General features: G+C 39.2%; 2 protein-coding genes across 4 annotated transcripts in view; one reads left to right on the top strand and one right to left on the bottom strand.

The window, feature by feature from the left end:
* LOC132407564 (astrotactin-2-like) overlaps nt 1-21,128 on the top strand; it is a 1,730,264-nt gene that overhangs the window by 448,809 nt on the left and 1,260,327 nt on the right. The window lies entirely within an intron of this gene.
* LOC132407566 (uncharacterized) overlaps nt 1-21,128 on the bottom strand; it is a 38,816-nt gene that overhangs the window by 11,376 nt on the left and 6,312 nt on the right. Inside the window, exon 2 of the transcript XR_009516512.1 lies at nt 11,662-11,743. The gene's annotated coding sequence lies outside the window, so the exon portion shown is untranslated. The remainder of the gene's footprint in view (nt 1-11,661; nt 11,744-21,128) is intronic.

Genomic DNA, 21,128 nt, shown 5'->3' with positions numbered 1-21,128 from the left:
AGTAAGTATTTTGAGGATATCATATTAAAATTGTGCCCACTTCTATTAGCCATTTCTGCTCCGGGAAAGATTCTCTGGCTACACACACAAAATGCTGGTGGAACACAGCAGGCCGGGCAGCATCTATAGGGACTTCATCCTGGTGAAGGGTCTCAGCCCAAAAAGTCGACAGTGCTTCTCCCTATAGATGCTGCCCGGCCTGCTTTGTTCTACCAGCATTTTGTGTGATGCTTGAATTTCCAGCATCTGCAGATTTCCCCATGTTTGCTCTTAAAGTTCTCTGGCTATCTGCTTTATCAATACCGCTTATCATCTTGTCCATCTTTATGAAGTCTTTCTCATTATCCTTTGCTCCAATGAGGAAAGCTCTAGCTTGCTCAATATACCTGCATAAGACATGCCCTCTAGTCCTGGCACATCCTGTTACATTTCCTCTGCACTCTCTCTCAAGTTTCCACATCCTTCCTATAATGAGGAAACCAGAACTGAACATAATATTCCAGGTGTAGTCTAACTAGGGTTATACGGAGCTGCCACATTAGCTTGCTGTTCTTGAACACGGTTCCCCGACTATTGAGGGCAAACACATCATACATCTTCTTAACAACTCTATCAGATTGCATGGCAAATTTGAAGAGACCCAAAGATCACTCTGTTTTTCCACACTAAAAATCCTGCTGTTAACCCTGTATCCTGCCTTCATTTTATTTTCTTTCCTTGTAATTTTAAGTTTGGATTTTCTTCTTTTAAAATCCACAGTCATATTCTCAAGCCAATTGAAACCCTTCCCAATAGCATAAGACCAAAAGATATAGGAGCAGAATTAGGCCATTTGGTCCATTGAGTCTGCTCTGCCATTTCATCATGGCTCATCATTTTTCCTCTCAGCCCCAGTCTCCAGCCTTCTCCCTGTATCTCTTCATGTCCTCACTAGTCAAGTATCTATCCAGCTCTGCCTTAAATATTCCCAGTGATTTGGCCTCTACAGCCAGCTGTGGCAACAAATTCCAAAGGTTCATCTGTCTCTGTCTAAAGAAATTCCTCCTCCTCTTCATTCTAAATGGACGTCCCTCTATTCTGAGGCTGCATCCTCTGGTCCCAGAATCCATCATCAGATGAAACATGCTCTTCACATTCGCTCTATCGAGGCCTTTCAACATTTGATAGGTTTCAATGAGGCACCCCCCACCCCCGCCATTCTTCTGAGTTCCAGTGAATTTAGGCCCGGAGCCATCATATGCTTCTTTTACAACAAGCCTTTCAATCCTGAAATAATTTTTGTTGACCTCTTTTGTATCATGAGTACACTGACCCCCACAAGTGTATTGGTTCCATATCCCATTTTAGGTGCAGTTTGTTCAGCATGATCTTGACCCAGCTTCTTTGTACTTCCCCTTGTTAATAGAGAAAATCGTGAATTAAAACATTATTTTACTCCTGAAATTCATTATGTTAATGTCAATACATTACAGGATGTTTAGTACTATTAATTAGGCATGGATTTTTCATCAGATCATATTCAAGGAATTAATAAGATATGGAATAATAAATTATCTATAGTAATGTAAATGACTAATAGCAATGAATAATTGTCTTGAGTCTGGAAAGAACTATTCAATATTGCATCCTGCATTAATGGATTTTGGCCAGTACTCATCTTGTATATCACTGGCCTGAACTTGGTTATTAGGGCACAATTTTAAAATTTGTTGATATCATGAATATTGGAAATGGTTTAATCATCATTGAACATCTATCACACTGCTGGCGCTTAGGGTAGTAACAGGAATTTTTATTGCTGTTTCTGTAACGATTTTTTTTTGATTAATCAGGATTGTTAGGCCTGAGCTGAACCCCCGGCCTTTGACCTATTTAGCAAGGGTGACCCTACCAAGAGTCAAAGCGCAAGGCCCTGACTCCAGCCAACATCTCTCTGGGTCATTGAGGCAGGCAATCCTGCAAACTCTATGCCAAAGTTGTGGTTATCTTGGAGGTTAAACAAAATAGCACAGTAGCAAACTGTGGAAAATGTGGTTGAAATACAGATGAATGGTTAACAAAGGAGCATATTGATATAAGAAGAATGTGGTGAAGCACTGGCACTATTAATTAAATAGCACTGCTTTATAATGAGTGTAGTTATAGAGAGATGGGTTCACAGATATCAAAGATATGCAGTAAGCGGCTGGTGAAAAAGCATCTGGGATTTTGTGAGTGGAGCCTAAAGCAAAAAGGACATGGTTATAATTTACAGAACAGTGGTCACATCATCACTGAGGAAATGTGGCCAAATCTAGGCAGAGCACACCAGAAAGGATTATAAAGCCATAAAGCAGACATGGAGGAAGTTTACTAAATGGGTAGTAGGCATTAAGGATCTCCTTTGTGTGGGGATACAAGCGAAAATGTGTTTGTTGGAATGCAGAATTAGTAAGAATTTTCAAATTAATCCAGATGATTTGGTGACCAGAGCATCATGAGTAAGTGGTGCAGTTAGGAGAACTTCAGCCTTGCAGCTCCAGTATATCAAGTTCAGTCCTGAACTCCAGTGCTTTATTTCTGAGCTGCATTTGGACTGTCCAGTTTTCCTGCCCTACCCCAAGGACTGGTGTGTTGGTCATTTAATTGGCCATGGGTAGCTGTAAGAGAGTGTGGTAGAATGTGTGAGAACTTGGTGGGAATGTGGGGAGAACAAAATGGGAATAGTGTAAATGAGTCCATGTGGGTCAGTGTGGATTTGATGGGCTGAAGAGCCTGTTTCCATGCTGTTCTCTCTGATTAAGGATATTGAACCCAAGGATATGAATGATAAGAAATGTACGAATATTCTGCGCCGCAGTATGTTGAATCCTCTAATGATAAGATGGTAGAAGCATATACCCCAAAAGGCTTTCACAGCAACTTTAGATGAATACTCAAAGCAAAATAGTGCTATAGCAGATGACCAGAGAAACGGAATTAGATAATAGTATCCTTAAATGAACATAGGTGTAATGGGCGTATTCGATCAGCCTAGGGCTCAGCTTCACTTCAGTCGGTTTGTTAGTACCTGACAATTGTTCATGTGAATAAATCTCGCCCCATATTTTTCAGACTGATTAATAGCAGTGCCTATTCTAGAAGGCCATGACTGCTGCCCACAGATGTCTCTCTCCTCTCGGATGGCAAAGTCAAAGAAGCTGTTTGCTCAACATTTCAGGAACAGCTTCTTCCTGTCTACCATCCAATTTCTGAACGGACATTGAACCCATGAACACTACCTCACTACTTTTTTATTTTTAGTTTTGATTCAAAGTATGTTTATTAACAAAGTATGTATGCAGTATACAACCTTGAGATTCTTCTTTCCACAGACAACCACAAAATCAAGAATACCATGGAATCCATTCAAAGAAAAACATTAAGCCACGTGTATAAAAAAAATAAATAGCACAAATGGCAAATAAAAAAATAAGTGGAAAAACATAGAATATAAAACACCAACCCACAAGCTTATCGTAAGAGTCCAGGCATATTCAGTACAACTCAGTCTATCACTGTTCATTATCCGCAGGCGACCCCGATCAAAATTGGCCAAAATAGCAAGAGAAAAAGGAGTAACCAGAAATACATCATAACATGAACTACAGAATCATATAATGGGGGAAATCTTGAGAGATATAGGAATATAAGAAGAGTGCAAACAGTCCTTCCAGATGAGGCGACACTTCACCTGTGAGTCTGTTGGGGGTCATATACTGTGTTTGGTGCTCCCAATGTGGCCTCCTGTGCATTGGTGAGACCCTGCATAGATTGGGGGATTGCTTTGCCGAGTACCTATGCTCAGTCTGCCAGAAGAAGCAGGATCTCCCAGTGGCCATCCACTTGAATTCCACTTCCCGTTCTCATTCCAATATGTCAATTTGTGGCCTCCTCGTGACGAGGCCACACTCAGGTTGGAGGAACAACAGCTTATGTTTTGTCTGGGTATCCTCCAACCTGATGGAATGAACTTCGATTCCTTGAACTTCTGGTAATATACCCCCCTCTCATTATCCAGTGCCCATCCCCTTTTACTCTCTCACTGTATTTCCTTGCCAGCCCATCACTGCCCTCTGGTGCTCTGCCCCCCCCCTTTCTTTCACCAATCAACTTCCTAGATCTTTATTTCATCCCTCCCCTCCTGCACCCCCCCCCCCACCTTTTAAATCTACTCATCGTCTTTTTTTCTCCGGTATTGCTGAAGGATCACGGCCCAAAATATTGACTGTACTTTTTTTCCATAGACGCTGCCTGTCCTGCTGAGTTCCTCTTACATTTTGTGTGTGTTATCTGGATTTCCAGCATCAGCAGATTGTCTCTTGTTTGAGACAAGAAGAGTAATTTTAATGTTAGATGTTGTGTTCGTGTTTGAGCTCTTGCTGATGTTGCTAACAATCAAACCACGCTGGGGTTTTCAGAAGTGAAATCGGGGCAAATTCCCTGATTCATGGGCCAAGCAGTCTGTCAGCCAGCTGAAGTTCACTGTGAGCCTTTGCTGTGGGTGGAAGAATGATACGATCACTAAGCAGAATGCAGTGATGCAAATCGAAGATCACCATCGTCTCATTAAGAAACTAAGAATGAGAAATGACCACGACCTTGCAAGTGAGAACTATTTCCCGAAAGTAAATATTAAATGAAAAGAGTCATTGATTTTTCACCTTGCTACAAAGTTTTCATCTTAGGTCCTGACAAGTTTTTTTTTAAATCTTCAACAGGGCTCTCTCTGAATGCTGAACTGCAGTGAATCCATTTAATCAGATTCTATACAGGGAAAGAGGAAGGTTACAAGGTAGTCGGAAAGGTTTTAGATTCTCTTGCAGAGGCACATCATAGCTTTCATTGTTTATTTTGCTTGCTAAAATCCTCACAGCGAGATGACAGTAGATGCACTTGTTGTACTTCATAACCTGCCATTAACCCTCAGGAGGCTGTGATCAAAATATATTGGAATTCATTGTGCAATTTGAGAGGAAGAAACTGAAATGAAGTGCATCAGTATCAGAGTTGAGTTACGGTAACTGGAGAGGTATGAATGAGGAGTTGGCCAATGTTGATTGGATGGGGACTTCAGCAGAGATGATAGTAGAGCAGCAATGGCTGGAGTTTTCAGTGAATAATTTGAAAGACATCTAAGTTAAGAAGAAGTCATGTAATGGGAGGATGAGGCAACTGTAGCTGACAAGGGAAGACAAAGACAGTATAAAAACAAAAGTGAATGCATACTGTATCGCAAAAATTAATTGGATTAGAGGATTGTCAAGCTTTTTAAAAAAACCAATGGAAAGCAACTAAAAATGCTATAAAGAGAGAAGGTAAAGATACTACAAGATTTTTCAGGTACATTAAGAGTACAAGAACGCCAAAAGTAGATATCAGACTCCTAGAAAATTACACTGCAGAGGTAGTAATAGGGAAGATAGAAAAGGCAGTAAAACTAAGTGATGCACCATCAATAACTCTCGGAGACGGGAGGCAAACGATAGGCTTTTATTAGCTGCAAGACACCACGATTAGTAGCAAGAGACCACGACACAACATCCTGGAGACTGAGGGAGGAACAGTGCCTCCAACTGCCTTTATACAGGGGCCTATGGGAGGAGCCACAGGAGCAATCAGCAGAGGGGCGTGTTCAGACAGGTATATGTAGTTCACCACATAAGTAAGTGCTTTGCATCAGTTTTCACTGTGGAAGACAACAGCAGCATGCAAGAAATTTCAAGAGAACTGGGGGCAGGAATCAGAATCTGGTTTAGTATCATTGGCATATATTGTGAAATTTGTTGTTTTGCAATCAGTGTAGTTGCTATAGTTGCTATTATTAAGAGAAGAAGATGCTTGGAAGCTGCATGGTATGAAGATAGATAAGTCACCTTTACCAAATGGACTACATACCCAGGGATGTGAAAACTGTAGTTGAAGAGATTGTAGAGGCCTAGTAATGACCTTTCAGGAATCACTAGATTCTGAAATGGTTCCGGAGCACTAGAAAATCACAAATGTAACTACACACTTTAAGAAGGGATGGAGGCAAAAGACAGGAAGTTATAGGCCAGGTCACCTGACTTCAGCAGTTGATAACATGTTAGAGGCTCTTACTAAGGTTGACATTTCAGGGTGCTCGAGGACATATGATAAAATAGGCCAAAGTTAGCATGGTTTCCTTAAGGGGAAGTCTGGCCTGACAAATATGTTGGCATTCTTTGATGAAATAACAGGCAGGGTAGACAAAGGAGAGTCAGTGGATGTTGTTTACATGGATTGTCAGAAGGCCTTCGAGAAGGTGCCACATATGAGGCTGCTAAACAAGGTAAAACACCACGATATTATAGGAAAGCTTCCTGCAATTTACGTGTGTCCACTTCCCAGTAGTCCTATCAGTCACATAGTCATTCTCTGAAATGAGCAGAAGGTCATCCAACTCCAGCTCCAGGTCCCCAACACTGTCTATAAGGAGCTGCATCTGCATGCACCTCTTGCAAATGCAGTGACCAGTGAGAATAGAATCGAGTGTACAGAGCAAAGATAAGGAAGAACTTCTTTAGCTAGAGAGAGATGAATCTATGGAATTCATTGCGACAGATTGCTGTGGAGGCATGCCATTAGGTATACTTAAAGCAGAGGTTGATAGGCTCGTGATTAGTAAGGGCATCAAAAGTTATGCTGAGGAGGGAGAGTAGGATTGAAGGGGAAAATATATCAGCCATGATTGAATGATGGAGCAGACACAATGGGCTGAATGGTCTAATTCAGCTCCTATGTCTAATGGTATTAATTTTTGTCCCATTTTTTACCATGAGAATAATAAGCAGATACAGGCTGAACTCCTTCAATGAAATTCTGAAGTAAATCATTCTGAAAGTTACACGAGGACTTCTTATTCTGGTTTGTTTAATGTCTTACCTTTTATCTGTGTTGTTCAAACTTCCTTTTCAGGAAGCAGCAGAATGAACCTAAACCTGCTGGATTTGTTCATCTGATTCAAGTGCATGATGTCAGCAGGAGTACTCATCCAGGAGCAATCCATTTGCTTGAAGCACTTGTTTTCAAGCAAGAGGAGCAGATTTTATCCAATATCAAATGAAGGTCATTGTTGTGTCTTGTGGATTGGACTCCTCAGAGTTTAATCTCTTGACTAGCAGATATCCCACAACAATTGAACATGAGATATTCTGCTCAGTTGAAGTATTATGATATGCTTTGTTCTTAGTCTCCGCTATCCTCTCTTTATACTTAATGGCATCTCCATGAATTTTTGATTGTAACAAAGGCAACAGGATTCCAGGTATCTGAAGAATTAGTGTACCACACCAATATGCTCCCACTGCCAGTGAGAGGAGATACATCTTCTCAACCCAATTTCAATTAAATTATTAGGAATGCAAACATATACAGACATGTGCAGAAGAAACAGCTGTTCAAAGTGCTCAAAAGGACTTGAATTGAATTACCTGCACAAAGTTCTGCCCTGAGATATCATATTGCTGGTCTAATCAGAACTTCAATGCTTTAACTTGGTCATGAAATCTGATCCTTGAGCTTCTTTACTGAAAACAGTGCATATCATGGATTGCCTGGGCCTTGCTGCTTAACTACAATACTATTTATAAAAAAGTTTAACTTAAGTTTTAATCCCTAACCCAAATTAAGCTGTTTTTAATACCTAACATTTAGACTCCATTTCTTAGATCCTTCACATACATGAGGAATAAAAATCATTACGTTACATCTGTCTGAATATGCAAAGTGTAAATTATAGTAATTTGTAATTAATAGTATGTACAGTAAGATATACGACAGACCAGTCAATATAGCTTAGAAATGCAATTGTGTCAGCGTGAATTAATCAGTCTGATGGCCTGATAGAAGAAGCTGTCCCAGAGCCTGTTGGTCCTGGCTTCAACTTTAATTTGCAAGTATGTATAAGTGTATTGACTGCATATTCAAATATACCTGTTGGAAATATACTGTGTCCATTCAGAAAGTTTTGAGTTGACAGTTACAATTTAAACATATACACTCAGTGGCTATTTTATTAAGTACACAGGTATACCTGCTCGTTAATGCAAATATCCAATCAGCCAATCATGTGGCAGCAACTCAATGTATAAAAGCATGCAGACAATAGTCAAGAGGTCTAGTTGTTGCTCAGAACAAATATCAGGAATGTGACCTAAGTGATTTTGACCATGGAATGATTCTTGGTGCCAGATTGGGTGATTTGAGTATCTCAGAAACTGCAGATCTCCAAGGATTTTCAAATATGACCATCTCTAGAGTTTACAGGGAATAGTGTGGAAAAACAAAAAAAAAAAATCGAGTGAAAGGCAATCCTATTTGCAAAAATGCCTTGTTATGAGAGGGGTCAGCAGAGAATGGCTGGACAGGTTCAGGCTGACAGGAAAGTGACAATAATTCAAATAACCACTCATTACAGCTGGGGTGTGCAGAAGAGCATCTCTGAATGCACAACATGTCAGACTTTGAAGTGGATATGCTACAACAGCAGAAGGCCATGAACACAGATTCAGTGGCCACTTTATTAGGTGCAGGTGGGATTTATTAACGTGACCACAAAGTATATAATTTATTCATAGAGCATTAACCTATTTCTTACTCTGTAGTACCCAGAAATTCATTGCTGTAGTGAATTGCCTCAAGCACGTTTGCTATTGTTCCCTGGATCAGCAAATTTCTATTTTCAAACATCATGTGGAAGAGGTAACAGGATATTATTTGGTATTAGTTACCAAATAAAAAAAACTGAAGATTGGTGGCAGATACAATGATGCATTTTACTGCCTGTCATTGGATTTAATAACCATAAGACCATACGATAAGGAGCAAAATTAGGCCATTTGGCCCATTGAGTCTGCTCTGCCATTTCATCATGGCTGATCCAATTTTCCTCTCAGCCCCAATATCCTGCCTTCTCCCTGTATCCCTTTCTGCCTGACCAATCAAGAATCTATCAACTCTTCCTTAAATATACATAAAACTTGGCTTTATGTACATTTAAGGAATATATGTATAATTAAGGAATATATACAACTGTCTGTGGCAATCAATTCCACAGATTCTCCACTCATCTCTGCTTTAAAAGAATGCTCTTCTGAGGCTACATCCTCTGGTCTTAGACTCTCCCACCATAGGAAACATCTGAGGTGAATCACTCCTATAATGTACAAAATTCTTCATCTGATTTCAAGTTAGTCTCTGAAAGGGTGAGTGAGGCATGGGAGAAAAAGAATTGTGAAAATTTGGTAAAGCCTGGTTTGATATGGTGATGCATTGCTTACAAAACTTTCTAGTGTGTTTGAATTGGTTACTGAGGGCAATTAGAGGAAGAAAACAAAAACATAGTTATGAAGGAGAGGTCAGGGCAGTTACTGTATTGGAAATGTCTCATAGGTCAGGCTATCTGCAGAAAGTTTAAAGCTGAATATAACTATTAGGGCTTCTGCCTTGCAACTCAATTCACCAGCTTTCAGTAATAAGCTTGGGTGCTATCTCTTTGGGGTTTGTATGTTGTCCATTTCCCAAAGTTGCATAGATTGGTAGGTTATTTGGCCACTATAAAATGCCACTCTATATCATAGAATTTATGGAAGAAATTGGTGGGAATGTTGGGAGATTAAAATGGGTAAGTATAATTGGGTGATTGGTGGTTGTTGTGTACATGGTTAGGCCAATGGACTATTTCTATGATATGATTCTGTGAAATAAAGTGGTTGTTATTTACCTGTTTTTGCAAGGGAAAAGTGCATGGGAGTCCACGGACCCCTTGCTTGATGGTACTGGTCCGTGGGCATATAAGAGTTATGAACCACTTGTTTGACAGAAGAATGGATCAAGGAGTCATGAAGGGCAGGAAACTTTTGAATGTGGAAAGAGGAATGAAAGGGAATTTCTATCTGGTTGTGGAGTTACTCTGAAGGTAGCAAAAGTTGTGAAGCCTAATGCAGAATGTAGTGAGGTGGAATTGGAAGACAATGGGAACTCTATTCTTTCTCTGGTCAGTACGGAAAGGGATTAAATGTGGTTGAGCAGTCTGCCACTGTGGTTTAGGGGAAGCCTCAATTAAGCAAAAAGAAAGAGACCTCAGGGTGATACTTGTGTTGCAGATAAAAGTGCAAGCATGGAATGCAGTCCATTTAGGAGGTCGTGTTTGAGAAAATGTATTTGAGGTAGAGTTGTGGGAATCTGTAGATGTGTAATTACTATTTGTTGCTAACATTTGTTATGAGGAGGAAACTGATACAGAAAGGGAACAGAATGGAATAATCAGGGTGGATCACACAGAAGTGATACCAAGGTAGAAATTGTCAGCAAAATCAATGAATTTTTGGTGCTTGTAAGTGTAAAATGTATCATGACTGGGGCTGGTGCGGGGGATGTAGGAAAGGGCAACTGTGGAGAGCAGGGACAAATAACCACTGTCCCATATTTCACAGAAAAGACTGGCATGTGTTTGACCATTGTGAATGATCTCTCTATGCATGAGAGAATTTGGATTAATGTTATTAATAGACTTCATTTGGAGAAACCAGTTCAGAGTTGTAATAATCATAAACTTCCACACTCAGCTCTTTAACAAAGTGAATAATGTATGTTCTTAGCCATGATGGTGATTGATGAATAAATTGATTTTCACCCGCTTTCTTTTTTTTCTGATCCTAGCTGCAAACCTATTTAAAGAAAAATAATAATCAAAGCATTCATCATCTTTATCACTTTGTCATTGCACTTTCTTCAAATTATGTCCACCTTTGGAATAAGAAATCTATTCTTAAGCCTGTTATCTACAAATACAAAACAAATGTATTACTTGTTCTACAGCCTGTGACTCAGTAATTATATTGGCTATTTTGGCCTTGTCAAATATAATCTTGACATTGTATCAAAATAAATCTGTGTGACAATAAGTAATATTTTCACACTTATTCTTTTATTTAAGATCATGACAATGAGTTGAAAATAGACCAGCCATCAGGCATTTCGGAGGGAATAGAATGGAGAAGATCTCCTGCAGTTATCATTCACTGAAAATGATATATTGCTACTATTTGTTAGTTTGATCTATTAGTTTTGAAGAAATCTTTGATAATTGTTGAGGTCCTGCTTGATCTAAGTGAAGTAAACATTGTAGACTGTATTTCTGAACAGTCTGCATCCAAACAAAATAATTGCTTACCTATTGATCAGGGCATGAAGGGAAATGGGGAGAAGATTGGGGCTGAGAGGAGAATTAGATCAGCCATGATGAAGTGGTGGAACAGACTCGATGTGCCAAATGGCCTATTTCTGCTCCTGTATCTTATGGTGTTAGAGTGGCTTTCTTCCAGTGAGAATTGCTGCTGTTCTTCTGCAATGAAAACCCTCTTTGAGAAGAAAGTTTTTTTTTCTTGATTCGTCACCATTATGGTACCAGTCCCATCCAGAAGGTTGGGACAAGAACCATTGCCAGGAAGCAGAGTGTTACCTCCTGGCTTAGCCAGCTGTCGAAACTGTAAACATTATTTTTCTGAAACTCTGAAACAATAAAATAATTTCAAAAACCTTGAACAAAATCAGTTTAAAAGTAGAATGAAATTAATCAGCACATACATTAGCTGAAACAACTAAACAAAACCAGCTTACCTTTGACTGTTGGTTATCTGCATCCACAGAATCGAATGTGGAAAACAGGTCTAAGCTGGTTTGGGATGTTTGTGTGAATGTCCTACAGTAAATAACGGAGAATTATCATTACTTTGTATTCTCAGGTTGGGCATCAGCCCCACATTGTTTCATTGAAACCTAAAACCACAAATTTGAGAGAATTATATATTGTCATGTTCTTGATATTTATTTATTATTTTGTTTTAGTTTTGTGTTTACAGTTTGCTGTACACATTGGTCATTTTTCCATCTTTGTTGTGTATGGCTTTTCATTGATTCTATTGTTTGTCTTTCTATTCACTGTGAATACCTGCACAAAAATGGGTCTCAGAGTAGTGTTTGTTGGTGTAATGTAATTCAATAATACATTTACTTTGAAATATGATCTTTCAACATGGAAAGCCCAAGGATTCTCATGATCAGCCAGGAAAATGTTGATTGTTACTCTGATCAAAATCTGGGAAATTGATTTCTTCTCGTGCTCTTTGTAGAACAAGATTTGAGTTATGTTTTACACATAACTCTAAGTGGCTGGCTTTTGAAATTAATTCTATTTTGGTACGAAATTTCTTTTGGCTATGATCCACTTGTTGTCATTGAACAATCAAGCAGTCTGACAAAAAGTTGTCAGATCTTTCCATTTCCTGAAGCACAGGTGAGTTTTTGATTCAATGTCGAAAGCTTAAAACTTAAATTAGATTTCAGCTGGTTTCAAACATGACATCTAAGCCTTGAGTTGAACCAAATGCTTCTTTTATGCATTGGTTTGATCCTCAGAAACTAAAATCTGACTTTGCTGGCAAATAATCCCTGATACACAATCAATATTTTAACTGCCACATATATTAAAAGTTTTGGGGAAATTATTTTTATTCCAACTTATACTTTTTCAGGAAAAATATGGATTATAGTTCTGAGCTTTTGTATTTTTGTACTTTATTCCCTAGCATATCATATACATTGATGGAAAATACAGCACTGTTTTCTGTGCAAGTTATTTTAGTTTTGCTTTTATTTGGAGAAAAGAAATAGGACAGAACATTGCGACAAAAATAAGCAGGACCTGCTTTTGCACAAGTTTTTTTTTGTGAATAAAATGGTAAAAAAAATTCTACAATTGAATAATACATTGGAAGTGATGGTTGTGAGTTCAGTTGCAACATTTAAGATGAGTTTGGTTAAGTGCATGATTTTGAGGAGTGTAGAGAGTTGTGGTCTAGTTGCAGGTCAGTGGGACTAGGCAGAATAACAGTTTGGCATGGACTAGATGAACCGAAGGGCATGATTCAGTGCGAAAGTGTTTTATAACTCTTTCTGCTTCTGGGTTTGATTAGTTGGCACTATTCCATTTGATAATCATGTAATAACTCCTGCTGCAGTTGTATTTGTGTAGATGAAAGTTGAGAGTAAAGAAATCACAAACAAGAGAACATTTGTAGATGCTGGAAATCCAAGCAACACATGCAAAATGCTGGAGGAATTCAACAGGTTAGGCAGAACCTATGGGGGGGGGGGGGGAAGCACAGTTGGCTTTTTGGGCTGAAACTCTTCGGCAGGACTGGTGAAAAGCATTGAGGTGTAGATTAAACAGGTGGGGGAGGGGAGAGAGAACCACCAGGTGACAGCTGAAACTTGGGCAGGGAGGGATGATATAAAGAGCTCTCGAGGTTGATTGGTGAAAGAGATAAAAGGCCATGGAAGAAAGGAAAAGAGGGAAGGAGCACCAGAAGGAGGTGATGGGAGGGCAAACAGATGAAGTTAGGGAGGGAAAATGGAAAAGAAGGGAGAGGGGGGAATGTTGGGGGGCATTACCGGAAGTTTGAGAAATCAGTGTTCATACCATCAGGTTGGAGGCTACCCAAACGGAATACAAGGTGTTGTTCCTCCAACCTAAGTGTGACCTATCACAACGGTGGAGGAAGTCATGGATGGACATATCAGAATGGAAATGGGAAGTGGAATTAAAATGGGTGGCCACTGGGACACTCCGCTTGTTCTGGTGGATGGAGCGTAGAATCTCAGTGAGACAGCACCAATGCAGTCATTGATGTAGCACCAGTATAGGCTTGGAACATAGACTGTTCCACGTAGCCGACAAACCTGGGACCCATGTGAGTGCCCATGGCTAACCCATTTGTCGGAAGTAAGTGGGAAGAGCCAAAGGAGAAATTATTGAGAGTGACAACAAGTTCTGCTAGGCAGAGGAGAGCAGTGGTGGAGGGGAATCAGTTAGGTCTTGTGAACAGAAAAAAAAAATAGAGAGCTTTGAGGCCTTCCTGGTTGGGGATGGAGGTATAGAAGAACTGGACATCCATAGTAAAGATATGGGCAAAGAAATGGCAGATGGAGTTTAACATGCCAAAATGTGAAGTTTTGCATCATTATACAGACATTACAAGATATTTTACAGTGTTGACAAGCAGAAGTATCTTGAAGTCCAAGTTCATAGCTCTCTGAAAGAGGCTAACAGGTTAATAGGGTGGTTAAGAAAGTATGCGGCATACTTGTCTTTATTAGTCCAGGTATTGATTTCAAAAGTCAGAAGGTTATGTGGTAGTTTTGCATCTGGAATATTGCATTCTGTTCCTGTCACTCCATTATAGATATGTAAAGAGGGTTTCTTCTTTTTTGTTAACTAGCAGGAATGCTAATTTACTGATAACGAGAATGGTATTCCTTTGTAAACCAAATGGGGATTAATGTTCTTTCTTCTGAGTGTAAGCTTTTGTTGACGGGCTTTTGGGCAGATCGGCGCGAGGGGGTCGAGAGAGAGGACGCAATGCTCTAAGCTGGGCGAGGATCGGACCCCAAAGGGGGGTCCGAGGCCGGGAGATTCTCCGAGGAGGGGGGGGGGGATGAAGCTAGATGTGCTTGGTTGACCACTCGGAGGGTCCTGAGCTGTTTGGAGAGTCCGAGGAGTTCGGAGGGTCCTGAGCTGCGAGTCGAGGAGTTCGGAGGGGATCGAATGGTGGCCAGAAGACTTCAGAAATTGAGCTCCAACGGCTGTGCACGAAGTGGTTTGGACTTTGATAAGTTTGGCGCCTTTTCTTTAATTTTCTCTTCATATATACTGTATCGTTATTAATCACTTAGTTATAGTAACCTTTATAAATTGTACTCATTTAATCGCATATGGTGTACTGTCTGTTTTTGGGCGAGGCGGGGACATCGCACAGCATCCACACCAGCTGATTACCCAGTTTGGCGGGGCCGAAGGCTACTCCCCCTAGACGAGAACGAGCTGAGCGAGCCTGAGGCGACCCAGGGGGTTACAGATAAAAAGACTTTGGAGAAGGTGCAGAAGAAGTTTTACCAAGATGTTGCCTGGATTACGGGGAGTGTGCTATAATGAGAGGTTGGACAAACTTGCATTGTTTTCTCTGAAGCGGCAGAGGCTGAGGGAAATCTGATGGAAACTTATAAGATTTTGGGAAGCATAGGTAGAGTAGACAGACAATATCTTTTTCCCAGGGCTGAAATGTCTAATACCTTAAGGTAAGAGGGGGTAATTTCAAAGGAGATGAGACAGGCAAGTTTTTAAACAGATAGTAGTGGATGTCTGGAATGCACTGCCTGGAGTGGTGGCAGAGGCTGAAGCAGAAGAGACTTTCAAGAGACATTTAGATAGATGCATGAATGTGAAGAAAATGGAAGGATATGGACGCTGTGTACCCAGAAGAGGTACGTCAGTTGGTCATTTGATTACCAGTTTAATTGGTATGGCACAACATTGTGGGCTGAAGGGCTTTTTCCAGTGCCATAATGTTTGATCAGTTACTGCTGTCATTCAATTGAGGTTAGGCAACTTCTGCTAATTTCACAGTATTAACTTGTAAGATGACTCTTGTGTGCACAGAATCACATCGGTAGATTAAACCAGCAGCAGTAGGGAGTCCAATATGAGTAGTAATTGGCCAGGGGCACAAAATGTTTTTAACAAGTGTTATGTTTAGAAAATTTTACATCATAGGACATTGTTCTGGCTACCTAACACCTTGTTGCAGTGCTGGATTTTAAGCAAATATTCTGAGCAAAAAATATGTAACTTCACAGAAAATATATTAAAATTATTCAGCTTCTGCCTTGTACAATGAGCCAAAGAGGCATTGATAGTGCAGCTGTTAACATTCCATGAACCCTTTTACATATGGCAATTCAGTAACATAATGGAAGATTTGGAGAAAGGAGGGGTGGGAGTTGCATTTAGTGATGCTATGTTATTTTGATTTGGTCCCCTGATCTATTGATCTAAGCTTAATGATTCTTAATGGTCTGCTTGATTAAAGTTGATCAGCAGAAAGATAACGCGTGCTTTCAATTTCCACCCTGAAAATGTGTTTGTTGCTAGATGAATCTCACAGCCGCAAAGTGTGATCTTTTAATTATATTGGATCCAGAGAAGCAATCGCATATCCCGCAGTCTGCCTGCTTTGAAATGGAGACTGTAAGGTAAAGCGGAAGCTAGCTCGAATGAATAGTGGGATTTATTTGAGAGTGTGTCTCTTTGTTTATTTTCTTCAAACTAACATGAATACACAGTGTACTGTCTTTTCAAAAACAGAAGAACATCTCACTGCTTCCAGTAAAAGGCTTTAAGGTCTTTACAGACCTTATATTGTGCATCTATGATCATTTTCAGTTCAATTACAGGGAGATCTGTTCTGTAAACAGAAATATAACAGATATCTATAAATTAGCATATTCAGTTTTTCTTTTGAAATGACATAGAGCTTGATCTGTTGAACCTCCCACCAGTGGGCTTTTTATTCAGTCATTCAGTATTAGACCTAGTCCTTTGACCCATCGAGTCCATGTTGACTACCAAGCACCTTTCTGTATGAATCCCATTTACCAGTGCTTGGTATATCGTCGATAGGACTGCTTACCTAGATGCTAAATAGACTCGAGATTCTGATTCTGGAATAAATAAAGTTTTGGGTCAAGTCTCCTCAACCGGATTGGCAATGAGCGGAGCAGAAGCCAGAATAAGAAGGTGCGAGGAGGGGGAGGAATAAAAGCTGATGGATGTAATCAAGAAATTGGTACCTTTTTACATTCTACTTGGTCCTGTTCTAAAACTCAACCTTTTTGGATAAATTTAAGACTTTTACTGGAACAAATTATTGGAATACATCTCCCACATAGCCCAATATTTTTTATTAGGTGATATTGAAGGGAAAATACCAAAACCTAAATTGAATAAATATCAGAAATTTATAAAAATTGCATTGGCAGTAGCCAAAAAAGCTATTGCAGTTACTTGGAAATCAGATTCATATTTAACTATGGATCATTGGAATAATGAAATATATAGATGCGTTCCACTTGAAAAAATTATTTATAATTTAAGAAATAAATGTGATATATTTTTGAAAATTTGAAAACCCCTATCTACAAAAGATAGGATTAAATATATAGGTTCTTTGAAGATAAAATTATAAGTTATTTGGGAAAATAAAAACTGAAGTTATTTTGAACTCCATGGAGCATGTGGGGATCCTCTGATATCCAGGCAATCTTTCTATCTTTTTTCTTTTCTTTTCTTTTTTTCAGATAGGGGTCACGGGGGGTGGGGGGAGGGCCAATATTAATTTTTCACTATTCTAATATTCTATTCATTTTATGTAATTCTCTTAAAAATTTAAAAATAAAAGTAAAGCTGGTGGATGATAGGTGAGTCCAGGTGAGAGGGAAGCTTGGTGGGTGGAGGAAAGGGGGTATGAAGTGAGAAGCTGGGAGTTGATAAGTGGAAGAGGTAAAGGGCTGATCAAGAAGGTATCTAATAGATTCCCTTCCATAGATGCAAGTTTTAAATATTGTGAGAGCAAATACTGGAAATCCAAAGCAGCACACACAAAATGCTTGTGATGGTGGTACGGTTTGTAGAGTCACCCCCCACATGGCTCCAACAATCTAGGTTCAATTCATTCACTGATGTTTGCACTCTTTCCTGGCTCTCCCTACGTGTACTTCCTTGGGTGTTCTAGTTTCCTCCCTGACTCCAAAGATGTGCAGGCTGCCTAGTTAATTGGCCACTATGAATTAACTCTATGAGTAATAGAATCTGGGAGGAGTTGATCAGAATGTTGAGGGATCAGTTACAAGAAAATAATTGGTGAATGAGTAGCTGTGGGCCAGCATCTACCAGGTAGGTTGAATGGCCCCTAATGTCATGAAATAGTATGGCAGCCAAAACCATATACCACATCCCACAAATCTTGTGTACAGTTATACCATAACCTTTCAGTTCATTTATTCTATGCCCTGGCTCATAAAGGCAAGCATTCTGTATACACTCTTCACCACTTTATATTTACATGTGTTGCTACAGTTATTGATCTTGGAGTTGTATGCTAAGAGACATTACCATGTATTGTGATGTCCTATCTTTGCCTATCCTTCCAAGGTGCTTGTACTTATCAGGACATTATTTCTATCTAGCATCTCTTCAGCTGGAGAGCAAATGGAAAAAGAGCCCAAAAAGTAGAAACAAATGTAGATGATCATTCCATTCATTCACACATGGTTTAGATTTTGCAAGTAAGCAGTTATTTAAATCTCAGAGAACCTCCCTTAAAGGAATTTGTTTAAGCACTACACTAAATGGTAAGATTAATAAAAACTGAAAGAATCTTCACCTTTTGTTAGCCTGGGTTTCATCTTTCTTGGGTGGTGATTGAAGTGTGTCACTCGATCAAATCAATATTTTAGTGTTATAAAACATTCTAACACTCATGTAGAAAATCTATAGTTTTTTATCCATCGATGGGGTCTATTTTAACTGATGCAAGTGGTCTGTGTGTGATGGATTCTTCTAAATTTGGCTTCTACCCATGATTGTTGTTGAGGGGGAAAAAAACCCCTAAAACTGGAATCTAAAAGCAGGGTCAAAATAGAATGTTTTTAAGAACATATTAAAACAAAATAGAAGAGAAATAGTGTGGTTACAGCAAAAGAGATGATTAAGACCAGTGAGAAATTTAAGTGAGACTGACAATTTTCAAAGCATTGTGTTGCTTAACCAGTCTAGGTGGGGAAGCACGAAAATGACTGATGAACTTGCTGCAAGTTAGGATGTGGCCTGCAAAGTTTTCAGATATCCTTGAGATTACAGAGACAGAGGGTGACCCAGACTGCTGTGGAATGTTGGTCATAAGAGGTGAGCTAAGGCAAGCTTAATGGGGCATTGTTATGGAAGGGAAGATAGGTAGTTGGAGTGAAGGTCATCTGAGTCAAATCTGACACAGAGGTGGTGATCACTTGGGTTTAATGTTAAACAGTTGCGAGGGCAGGGATGATATTGGTGGCTGAGAATAGAGTTTGAAGCAAAGAACAGAGCCTTTCAAATTTTTAGTTTCCAATATTCTGTCCAATTCTGGGTATGAAACAATCAGCCTGGTAATTTGGTGACATTGAAAGAATCAATATATGAGGCACTAAATTTAAATTGGCTAAAAGTTGAAGTGGAAACCAGTGTCATGTTTTTAGTTGTTGCTTGCAATGAATTGAGAAAAAGAAAATCTAAGGATTTATTCTGGGAGAGGAACTCAAGGTTATCATTTGCAAATTACAATAAATTGATATAATCTGGATTTAATTAGGCATCCTTGTAGTTTTAAGTTCCAGGTGTATCAAAATTACATTCACGGCAAAAACAGAAAATGCTGAGAATGTTCAGCGAGTGATGATGAGGAAAGAAAACCGAGCTAATGTTCCACCAGCATCTGAAGTTGATATTTCCTATTTTAATTTCCTGAGAAGGAATTCTTTCCTGATCATAAGTGCAAAATTAATTCCAAAAAGTTGGCTACCCGTATTGTAACTATCCCATCTCTTTCAATTCTCTTCAAATTTTCAAGTGCCAACATCTGTACATAAATCTTACTCAGTATTTTTAATGGGAGGCTTATGTCACATATCACTGTTAATTATCTGTCTCCAAGATCACAGTTTTTAAATGTATTTTCTTCATGGAAAGTATGTAAGACCTAATAAGGAAGAGGTTTATATTCTGCCAGACATTAGAAAATGATACTGAAGATGTGTTTCTCTAAGTGCAGGAAAGGCCAGAAGTTCTTCATACATATAGATAAAAGAATAAAGTTTCAAATTCACTCTGTGCCCTGATAATGAGGTCCAGTAGCAAACCTCCAACTGCTGAATTTGCCGACTTTTTCTGCTGTTGAACCAAGTCATGAATCATTATGAAAGCTGTTACAAAATTATGTGAATGGCCATTGAACTGAAGATAGGTTTCTAGTTTTATGATCAGAAAATCATAGTGGCACTAATTATTGAATCACTCTTTGACCCGCTATATTAATATTGACTGTCAAATGCTCATCAAACCAATCCCAATTACCAAAATAGCTTTCTATGAATTGAGATTCGGAGGCTTGTCTAAACAATTCTTAAAGACTCTGATGTTACCTGTCTCCAGCATCCGTTCCGGCTGTATATTTCATAATCCAAGCACCTTCTGAGAAAAAAGAAGTTCTTTCTGATATTTCCTTTAAACTTGTGTTTATGTTGCCTGATTTTTGAAACCATGATTCTGAGGAAAACTTTATTACCGTTTACCACATCTACATGCTTCATAATTTTAGGTTTCTCCTTAGCCTCATACACTCAAGGAAGTTCAGCTTGCTGTTCTTATTTATTTATGATTTGTTTGATGTTTCAATTATTAAAATTGTTTGAAATGCCTTATTCATTTTGTCAATTTTTTTAGTTATAATTTAATTTGTAATTGTTTTAAAATGTTTCTGAACATGAAAGCACTCACTAGCATAGAGGAAGCAAAATTGGAACTGGCCTTTGGCTGTCAGAACTATAAGGAGAAGTTCTTCTTTGTGTCATTTGATAACCTCCTGCTAACTGCGGCTTGTCACTGATTGTTAGAGTGCTACAGGTAATCAAACTTCAGATCTGGATTTGATAAGTTTGGGCATTGGGGAAATTATGGGCACAGATTTTGGCTCATGCTAGTAAAGCCTAGGTTATTTTGTCTTTGGCAGGGGAGGGACTGGAACAGGGGATCCCAGCACCTGGCTTAACGTCATTGATCCATCGCATAACAAAGTTTGAGAATCCCTGGACTAGGGAGATGCACCTGTTCCATACACCTACAGTCAGTTCATTATGGAGCTTTTAAGATGTGTGACCATCCTACCGAACATCTGCTGCCTATGAATATTGTGCAGTAGTGTAAAACATATATTGGTAAATTTGTAATTGGTCTTGATTCTCTTCCAAACTTTTATTTCCTTCGTACTAAGAGGGCATCTTGTTTGCTGATAGTTCACAGTATTGCACACTGTTGCATGTCTTTCACCCCCTTCCATCAGGCAGGAGGTATCATGGCATCAGCACAAGGATTATTAGAATGGTAAAAGCTTATTTCCCCGGGCTGTGAGACTACTGAACTCCACACCACCACCCAGATT

The sequence above is a fragment of the Hypanus sabinus genome, chromosome 18 (genome assembly GCF_030144855.1).
Source record: "Hypanus sabinus isolate sHypSab1 chromosome 18, sHypSab1.hap1, whole genome shotgun sequence".
Classification (NCBI taxonomy): Eukaryota; Metazoa; Chordata; class Chondrichthyes; order Myliobatiformes; family Dasyatidae; genus Hypanus; species Hypanus sabinus.
The sequence above is the reverse complement of the archived record's forward strand: the minus strand, read 5'-3'. Positions and strand labels throughout refer to the sequence as shown.